Source organism: Pteropus alecto, unplaced genomic scaffold, assembly GCF_000325575.1.
Source record: "Pteropus alecto unplaced genomic scaffold, ASM32557v1 scaffold5, whole genome shotgun sequence".
Lineage (NCBI taxonomy): Eukaryota > Metazoa > Chordata > Mammalia > Chiroptera > Pteropodidae > Pteropus > Pteropus alecto.
The window spans coordinates 24,255,687-24,266,407 of NW_006441953.1; positions in this window are offsets into that span (position 1 = coordinate 24,255,687).

The following is a 10,721-nucleotide window of genomic DNA, read 5'->3' on the forward strand; positions in this document are numbered from 1 at the left end:
ATTCCTGCCTATCTTCCTCTCAGCTCCCTTTTTTTGCTTCTCGAACTGGCATTTGAACAAGCTATAATTGGTAAGATAAGATCAGGAAATAACTTTATTTTTCACCTACCACAGTTTCAAACCTGCTCGGGAAGGATTTGCCAAGGACGATATTGCAAGCACATTTCATGGCTTTTACAATAATTTTTTTTGAGTAGTAAATCATCTTGTGTTTAGATATGAAATAGTCCAGTCCAATTTAATGTCAAAATTTCGGATCCTCGTCCAATTTTGGGTATTTTCTGTTCTTCTTGGCTCGAGCTTGACTTACTGTCCTTTTGACCAGAGGTAGGGAGGAGCACTGTGGTCTTATCTTCCAGGCATGCTGATGGAGGGTCCGGTGCATTGGCACGGATGTGGGGGTCACCTGGTTGTTGAGAGACCCCAGAACAAAAGGTTCTAGCAGTTTTACAGACCCTGGCAGGCGGACAGTGAGGGCTAGGAGTGGAAAAATACTGGATATTCAGTAGAAAAACTTGTTTTCAAGGTTTTCCCCTTTTCCCCCCATCGGGAGGTCTTGGTAGAAGTGCCTAAAGACCTCTGTCCCAGCCTCAGATAAAGAGACCTAGAAATGAAAGTGGCAGTCAAGGAATGTAAATGCACAAAGAATATGGCCAAAGGGGCCAGCAGGGCCCAAGGAGCCTGCAGTACGCCGCGGGCTGTCACCCAGCCTGGAGTGGGGCAGGGAGCGTTCTCCCACGAGGCCTGCCAGGCAGAGCCTTTGTCATTGCCTGTGGTTGTTTGGTCCTGAAAAATCACACATAGGTGTTTAACCGGAAGCCAGACTCCTCATTTTCATTTATGTATTTATTATCTCTCTTCTCTAGAATAATGCTGGTTCCCTAGAACAAAGCACAGCGCCTGGCACATAGCAGGTATGGATAAGTATGTGCTGAGTAAAAGGAAGCATGCCGGGCCAGCTGGACGCAGAGGAAAAAGACCCTCCTGTGGCCTTCAAGGAGCTACACCTGTCGAATTTGAAGCATAAGTCATAATGTGTCACGGGCAGCCTGTGCTTAAGCTCCAAGAGTCAGGAAAGATAATTGAGATGGGGGGGACAAGGGAGCCTTCGAAGGCAGGGCATGGCTCGAGTTAGTGGGATCGTTCTGGATGGGATTTGGAGGCGTGGAACTTGGAAAACACCATTTGGCTCATAAACTTGACGTCAGACTCACCCACACTTACTAGAGCCATCTGTCTTGATAGCTCCACTTCCCCGGCGGAAAGCTCAGAGCATGCAAATATCTGCTGGCAGCGCTGGTGGCTCCCCACCAGCACCAAGCAGGACGGAAAGGGGGAGGGTGGTATTCTGCTACCCAAAGCCTGAATCTCATTTAGTCCACTCCTTTTTCTAGCCTGGACATTTCATTTCCTTGGGCTGTAAATCAGTGCGTGATTTTTTTTTTTTCCCCTCCAAATCATTTTCACTCCCTTTTGTCCTCTGTCATTGCTTCCTGCTTCTGCTGGATTTTAAGCTTCTGTTTATTGCATAGGGATGAGTGTAGATTCAAGTTGGTACAAATGCACAAAGAAAGGAGACGTGCAAAGGGGTGACAGTCATCACTGTATTCTAGAAACGTTGATGCACACAGCCTGCGAACCTTAACTCTCCCGCCCTTGGCTATGGGCTGGGGAGTAGTGTCCATCATTCCTTAATCATTCCGCTATTTGAAGACAAATCGAGTATAACCACAAAAATCGTAGACTTCCAGCGTTAGAGAAGACCTTTTAGATTTCACTGTATGTTAAAGGCAGAACTTATTGCTTGGGTGGGTAAGTCTACAGTTTAGGAAAATTCCTTGGTCGACCTTTTAGTTAAAGAAGGCAAGCCCCTGCTTACTCCCTCCACACCCCACCTTAGGGATACCTTAGATGGGTAAAGATGACCTCCGTAGAGACTGGGATATTCATGTGCAAAGAAGGCAGAATTTCGAACATCCTGTTGCAGTCGAGACAAGGAGTTATCAGGGGCCCAGGGACATAGTATAGGGAACATGCAGGAACCTGAGTGACTGAGCAGGCTGCTCAGGCAAAAGGAAGAGTCACAAAGCCAGGAGGCGTTCTCCATGGCAGGGAAAGGAAAATATATTTCTAAGGGTTTAATATCTGACTTTTCATTTGAAATTATGTTCTGTTCTATGCGATGAATACCCTCTGCTACCCCCAGAACTTCAGTAACAATCTTGCTTCGAACAATTGTCTGGTGTTAGGGGTACCCTGGGGAGTAAATGTAGAGCAGAGTTCTCTAAGCCAGAGAGTCCACATGGCCCCAGTGGTGACTCAGGCATGAAGGCAAACGGACTCAGAGGCAGACATGAAGGAAGTAGGAAATGGTGATTTCGAGTTCACCTTACCTATAAATTCCATCTTTGAAAAACCCATGCGTTTGATGAAATGCTCTCTTGATTGTCATCCAAATCATTGATATAGAGTAGCAACAGGCCTTAAGAGGCCACTGTCCTATAGGGGTACAACACCAGAGACTGCCTTTGAGACCTACAGCTATGGGCCAGCAGAATTCTTGGGTCTTGGCAATCCATGAGTTACAAAGTGTCCAAGCTGTACATTCAGAGGCCTACACTTCTCCAGTTTCCCCAGAAGGACATTTGGATGTGTTTTGTCTGATGTATCTAGAAACCAGATATCTCACTTCTGATGGGTTTCCTTTATTTTCTCAACTAGGTATGTCATTCAAAATGGGAAGAGATCAAATGAATATGACTGATTTTTCATGCATTTCCGTTTGGCTGTATTTGGTGGGCTAAATAATTACAAACCTGTTTTCTAATAGACTTCTCGTCTGTCCGGGCTGGAAGCGACTGTGGTGATGGCTCATCTAATCCTACAACCTCGATTTGCAGAAGACCCTGAGCTTCCACTTGGCCAAGGTCACATGGCTGGTAAACAGTAAGGGTTTCCATTTAGCTTGCAATGAACATCTCCTTCCCTAGTTTTCTACTACATGCATTTTGGGGGAGGAGATGTGTATGTTCATTGTAGGTCAACTAAAGTCTTTTTATTTTAGCTTTTCAAATGTGTATAGACTCTTACGCCATCTAGAAAATAAATTCCTCTAAGAAGAACTTCTTTAATTATTTGTACCAGGGGCCAGGGATGCTGTTAAACATCCTACAATACACAGGACTGTGCCTCATAGCAAGGAATTATTCAGTCCCAAACTCCTTTAAGAACAGCTCTGTTATCATTTGCGATGTGCTCCCTCTTTGTACCCTGCACCAGAGGACTCTGCAGAGAACATTCAGTCCTGCATATCTGTATTCAGCTGAAATTATCTAAGATTTTACTTTCAAGTGATTGTAATTCTTGGGTTCTGTGATGATAAACTACATCGTTTCAGATCAATGTTTCTCCTGAGAACTGGAAAAGCAAACACATACATATAAGAAGGCACTGGAGAGGCTGACAAAGCAGGGGACATCTGTGGGACCTGCAAGAGGAGGGACTGGCAGAGGTGAGCCCCCTGTTGAGAGCAGCCATCCCCTCATCCCGTAAGGGCTACAAAGACACAGGGAAGTGAGCGGGGCTTTGACAGTCTCAGGGGCTGGGGGCTCTGGTGGGGGTCCTGTAGGGCTACACTCTAGGACAATGCGTGTCAGTGGGGACGCCTTTGCCCCATTAGGGGACATTGGACAATGTCCAGAGACATTTTTATTTGTCACATGAGGGAGTGTTACTGGCTTCTAGTGGGTGGAGGCCAGGGGTGCTTCTCAATACCTTACCAGGCCTGGGACAGCTCCCCCACCACAACAGCGATCTGGTCAAAATGTCAACAGAGCTCAGGCCGAGAAACCCCAGTAAGAACCCCTTACGAGGAGTGAAGGGGACTGGGAATAAACCGGCCCTCCCAGACCGAGGCCTAGCTTCAGAGCCCCTCTGTCTCCAAAATTCTCTGGTTGGATTTTCAGCCTGGGTTCCTGACAGAGGCAAACGTGAGTCCTCCTTGGAGCAGGATGACGTTACCTAGAGCCTTGGGTACAGACCGACAATGGCACCTAAGGTGGGAGGGGTTAGAAAGCCAAGTCAGGGGACCCTAAATTCCTTGCATTGTCTACTGGTAAAATACTCATTCATATTAGAGTTTAATAAATTAAGAAGCATGTTGTAGTGTTTAGAGTAACCACCGAAAGTATGTTATGTTACATATTATAAATTATATGTGTAAATGTATATTATAAACTATATATAGATTATGTAGATTTATAATATGTATTTTAAATTATAAGTATATAAACATATATTTAATAAAAGAGAAAACTGAACACTTATTATATCTCAAAGAAGTCAGGAATTCAAAAGAAATAGAAAAATCACAATATGATAGAATTAATCCCAACTATATCAGTAACACATTAAATGAAATCTACTCTTCCCATTAAAAGGCAGAGATGCTCAAACTGAGTAAAAGAAACAAAATACTGTGATTCTTTTCAAATCTCCTGACTCTGAACAGCAAACTATCAGAGAATAATAATATTTATAATGGCTAACGTGATAATGAGTGATCACAGTTTAAGCCTTTTACATGTGTTTTGTCATTTAACCCTTGACGCTGGTCCTATTATTTTCATCTTCTTTCAGATGAGGAAATCATGGCATACTTGCTCAGTGTCACATGGCTCATATGTGGCAGAGGGAGGATTTTACCCAGATCCTCTGTCTCCAGGACTCATATTATTAATGCTGCTGTATCGACTGAAGTATTAAGACCATCCTGTGTTTTATGGCACTTCTGGGAGAGTCTCAACTGTCCCAGGTATTTTATCCCACAAGTAATTAAATGACATTTTTCAGAACATTTTTCTTATTTTGCTCAGATAACATACCATCTCTTACTGTCCCTATACAGTTTTTTTTTTTCTTTCTAACAACAATAAGCATTTATTTTGCTCACAAGGCTACAGGCCACACAGGTGCCCAGCTGTTCTGGGACAGGCTTGGCTGCTGTTGGCGGGGCTCACTCATGGACTTGCAGTCGGCAGGAAGTTTGGCTGGTCTAGTGTGGCCTCACTTAGAATGTCTCTTTTCTGATTCGTGTAGTTCCTCGATCGAGCAGACTGGCCCGGCCTTGTTCCTGTGAAGCAGGCTGGATCCAAGAGAGTGATAAAAAGTACCTAAGGACTCTTGGGGTCCAGGCTCATTTCTGCTGCGTTTCATTGGCCAAAGCGAGTCACGAGGTCAGCCCAGAATCGAGGATGGGGAAATAGGCTGTGCTTCTTTAGAGGAAGTGCTGAAATTTCATGTCGAAGGAGTATTTTTCCACATAGGGGTGGAAAATCGGGATCTTTAAGGCAATGCATCCAACCACACCAGCATCTTGGCATGAGAGAAATTGGTTAAAGGCACTGTGGTGTCCCGGGAGGATGGCGGTGCTTGTTAAGCAGGAGCAAAGCAGCTGGGCAGATTTTTTCTTGCTGTGTCTGTCCTGGTCCCTACGCTCTTTTTAGCCACAATTTCATTCAGGATTCTTTTGGGTTGTAAGCAGCAGAAACAGACTCTTTTGGCTTTAAGTAAAAAAGAAATCTTTTTTTTTTTTTAATTTTAAGTAAAAATGAAATTGCTGAAAGGGCATGGAGGAGTTCATAGAATTGACTAAAAATGTGCAGAAGCAGGCTCAGGAACCTACGCATTTCTTGAGAGGTTTGGGGTAACAAGGAGGCAACAACAATGTAGCGGTCTTATTTGGAAATTGTACTGGGATGCATGAGTTTCAACCATTATTATCATTATTATTATTGTTATTGTTATTGTTATTTTTGTCACTTTATTCAAAGTTCAGATTCCGGCAAGGGAGCATCCGATTGGCCTAACTTGAGTCAGATGCCCTCCCCATGGCTGGACAACACAGGACATTGCAAGTGACATTTTCCCACCAGGTATATTCAATGGAAAAGTAGTAGTCAGAAGACAGTACGGGCACGGATATCAAACAAAGGTAAAACAGATGCTGGGCAGCCAAGGATAGCCTACATCCACTGTCTTCTCTTAAAAAAATTTCAGGTAGCTCTATTTTGATTATTGATTGTTCAGGAAAGGAATTCAACAGCGGAAGAGTGAGTGTATAGGGACAAATAGACTGGGGAGAATTATAATATGATATAAGTAATTTTCTTTGAGTTGCGAGACTAGGATTGTTTCCTTTTTCCTTCTGTTTTTTTTTTCCCTATAGTGTGCGTTTATTACTTTTTAAATAAAATATAAACTTTATCTTTTAAGATGAGTAGAATGAGGGAGAACCTAATCACTAGTTACTCTGTATTAATAACAGGAGCCTATGTCCCTCTTGAAATGTAGCAACCATTTTATATATTAAACTCTAAGCAGGAAAAGAAAATCCCCACTCAGTTTGGAAAGGGCTTGAGCTTGAGGGTTGGGTGCAGGCGGAAGCCATCTCCCTCCATCTTCCATCTGAACGCTCCTTTTGCTCTTTGATATTTGTTTCACCAATAGGGTGTTTCATTATTTCTCCCACATAGAGAGCTTGTGCTGTTGCGAAATGCCGTTGAAGACTCTGGTTTGCCCAGATGTGTCTCGGTGAAAACAGCCTTTCTGTGCAGCGAATAAGACCTGTGAGGGCGTTGGGACCTGTGGGAAGAGGAGATCCTTTTACAGAGTTTGGAAAAAGAAAAAAAAAACTAATGCCGTTTGCCCTGCAGGGATGATAATACGCAGTCTTTCCTAGTCGGTGGGTCGCATAGCTCTCTGCTGTGCTGGGGAGAATCAGCGACTAGTTCTAAGCCTAAGGCTGGGTCATCAGATACTCTCTCTTCTCCTGACCCTTCTCCCAGCTTCTTGTACCAGTTTTCATGATCAAATTTCTCTGCTCCCTGGACCAGCTGAAGAAGTTATGAGTGCTCTCCATCATTCACCACTGTCCTTTGCTGTTTTCCCATTTGGCGTCTTTTTTTTCTTCCTCTCGGTGTTTTTCCTCTTCTCTGTACAACTTTTTTTTTTTTTTTTTATATCTCTGGGGGGTTATGTCTGTGTGTGTCTCTCTCTCTGGGCCTTTCTCTAGTTAGTTCTCAGACCCCATTCTGGGATTCTGTTTTCGTCGTCATCTATCCGACTGAATCAGCTCTGGGTCTGCCCCAGGCCGCTTCCTTTGTGGGCTGATATTTTGTTCCCCATAATGCTCTAGGAGAACGGCCTGTTCAGAGCTTGGATGGTACTTTTCCTTCCTCCCGCCAACAGGCCCTGCTTCAAAAACCCAGATTAGAAAAGACGGGACCTTTTAAAAAACAGAGAGTTTATGCTCTCTCTGCATTTCCTTTTCTAAGAGCAGATTTCTTAGGCTTCGATGATTCCAGAGTGAGAACACAAATTGTGACGTGGATTGGCGGGGAGGGTTCTAGTCGCAGACAAAAGCTTTGTTCTTGGAGCCTTCCAGGGGTTCACCGTACCCCTTCCTCGTTGTCCCCGCTCTGTGCAGACGTGGTCTGTTTACGCCTCCTCACTTCACTCTCCAGCCAGAGGCCTCCAGGAGGCCAAGGACTCTTGTTTCACAGGCCCATGTGCCCCGTAGGTGGTCGACATGCATATGGATTAAAGATCTTTTTCTTCTCCTGAAGATTTGTCTTCAAGCCTAGCCACCCACTGGATGTGGCGAGCCGCGATGAGGTGGAGGCAGGAGAAGAAAGGTGTCAGAAGGAAGGGATGTCAGATGGAAGGAGGAAGGCAGCACCCCCCCGCCCCCCACCGCGGCCCCGCCCCGGAAGTCAGGACTGGAATTACACTGCTAAAGTGGAACAGAGAGGAGGATACACCTCCAGACCTTCCATCTCTGAGGACCTAATTGGTTCCTTCGAATCTCCCCACTTCGAGGGAGAGGAAAAATGATAATAATGACAGTAATAGTAGCTAATAATCGATACTAATACCACCTTTTAGAAACTGTTCTAAACACTTTACATTTACTAACTTACTTTGTCCTCACAACAATTCAAAATGGTGTGTCGGATTCTCACCACCCTCATTTTACAGATGATGAAATGGAGGCTGAGAAACTTGCCCAAGGTCATAGAGCTTGTAAAAGGTAGACCAGAAATCCCAAATCCAGGCAGGCAGCTCCCAAGCTTGGTCTTGGAACTGCCATGCTCCGTGGCGCCACCCAGACGTTTATCTCCAGGACAGGCTCATCTCTTGAGGGTCTGCTGACTGCAGCCTCTCTGGGATGACTCCACGCCTGGACACCGGGGACCTGTCCGCACTCGTCAAGGTCATCTAGGACTGCTCAGGGATGAGACCGAATGAGGGCCCGAAGAGTGGGCGTTGGAGCACAGGAATGAGGAGGCCCCTCATACAAACCTGCTTCTCCAACCCTTCCCACCTTCCATGTTTCCCTCTCAGCAAATGGCACCTTCAACCAGCCTAGGGACCGAGGAGCCTGGGCGTTCTTTGTGCCTCCTTCACCCTCACTCTATGTCACCGTGACTTACTCCTCTGGTCTCCTACTTCTATTCACATCCTCCCCTTGCTGGACCACGGCCACCCACCTTCAGGTCCCCTGAGCACCTTCTCAGACCGCTGCAGCAGCGTCCTCCATGGATGTCCCCGCTGATCAGGACAGCATCTAACCCAGCGCTTCCCGCACTTGTTAAAACACAGACTGCTGGGCCTCCGCCCAGACTGCGATTCACTGGGCCTGGAGCGGGACCTGTGAGTTTGCATTGCCAACAAGTTCTCAGGTGTCCCTGACACTGCTGATCAGGGACTGACTGCGCTTGGAGAACCACCGTGCTAACCTGTTTGCTACCCAGCCTCCAGAGAAATACCCAAACCCGGGGAGCTCCCGTGCTTTGTACCCGCCACGGCTCCCCAGAGCCCTCAGGAGAAAGTCCAAACGACTTGGCGTGGGCAACAGCTTCCTTCCCTCGGCAGCCTCACCTGCCGGGCGGGCTAGATGCTACAGCGCAGAGCTGTTCCTGGCAGTGCCCCGTGCCCCAAGCTTGTGCCGTTTGCTCCCTTTTCCACAGTGCTGGGGACACATCACATGGCAGTCATCATGACTGGAGGGTCAGAGCTGATGTCTGCAGAGGCTCTGTCAGTGGCAGGGTCTGAATCTTCCTTTAAATTACAATCCCTTCGCATGGCCTGGCTACTGCTGTTACTCCCACGTTTTGTGTCCACCCCCTTGCCCAGGTGAGGCTAGTCCCCACTCTCTTCTTGACCCTTCACCTTTTGGATCTGACTTCTTTACAAGTGTGCGTGAGGCCATCTGAGACAGATGAAGGAAGCTCACTGGCAACTTCCTTCCGGTGACTCTTGGCTAATGATGCTATTGATCCAATGAGACATCTTGGCTGGGTGGGGTCTGTGTCTGCAGCCTGTGTCCCAACCCCTTCCGGGAGCAAATTCCCTGCTGATTGCCAGGGATTATTATTGATTATTATTGTCACTGTTCTTGTGCTCGTTTGCTGCCAAGCTAGTGGGAGAAGGGACTGCGGAACCAGGAGAGGGGACGCACTGTGTGTTTGAAGAAACTGCAGAGCAGTGCTGTTTCCTGAAATGGTCTCATCTTAAACCTGGGTACATATGCTAGCTTTGGCATCGGATTAAAATTCCCAAAAAAGCCTCGTTGTCCTCACTGATTAGGTGCCCCCTGCACCCTTATTCAAGCCAGTGGGCAAGTCCTTGGATTTTCCTGGAGGGTTCTCTTCGCTCCTCTATGGATTAAGAATTTTGGAGTACATGAACTCTAAGGACTTGTTCTTAAGAGTCCTGAGTCCTATCGTTATGGGAATTTGGGCTGTTCCTAATTAACCCTGACCTTGTTCTCTCTGTAGCCTCAGGCTAAGCCTGTGCCTTGAGCTCAAAAGTGCAGAATGCATTACAGCTTTGGTTCGTAGGAAAATCAATTTGGATTCAGCAAATGGTTAAAAGCCCCTTATTATATGCCATTTCTGTGCTCAATTCACCTACAGATACACAGGTTCCTGGAAGCCTGTCTTGCACCAAGATGGGCATGTAAATAAGTAAATAAATAAAGCGATTAAATAGATAACTAGACTCTGTTTGTCCTCAGGATCATCCATAACTAGTTGCTTTCTTTGTTATATTTTAATTAAATTTGCAGGTTTGATTTGGTTTCTTGGACCTTTGGTTTTCTCTGACCCCAGAATTTAAACATTTGCTTTTAGATGGAAGACCTTTCATAAGATGATCTCTTTTAAATATGTTACTACGACTCAAGAAGAGGCCCAAACAACAGAGAATCCAGAATCCATGCAGAGGCTCAACTCAAGTCCACTGTAAAGGCAGCTGTAGGTGGGAGTTTGTGTTGCACATTAGGTCTCCCTGGGGACTGAGACAAGGTCCTGCACCCTTTGATGGCTCATTGCTGTTCAGAGGACCAATGCTCAACAAAGTCCTATTGAATTTGGGGGGTCTTTCTTTTCTACCCAAAGCATCTCCTAGAGCATATAACAGCAAAACAAGCAGATACAAATGTAAATGAAGCAAAAAGCAAAAAAAAAAAAGCAAGACAGACTATTCTTCCTGAGCCTTCCATTTGCTGCCCTGTTCCCCACCCACTGAGGTCCTTGTTCCCTTCTCATTCTATTCAGCATCCTTGCTGTCCCCATTGCCATAGGTTTGATGGGGCCACTGACCTGCGTTATCTGCCCTGACTCTCTTTGTGTGCCAGGTGTCTGTTTGACGTCTTTACC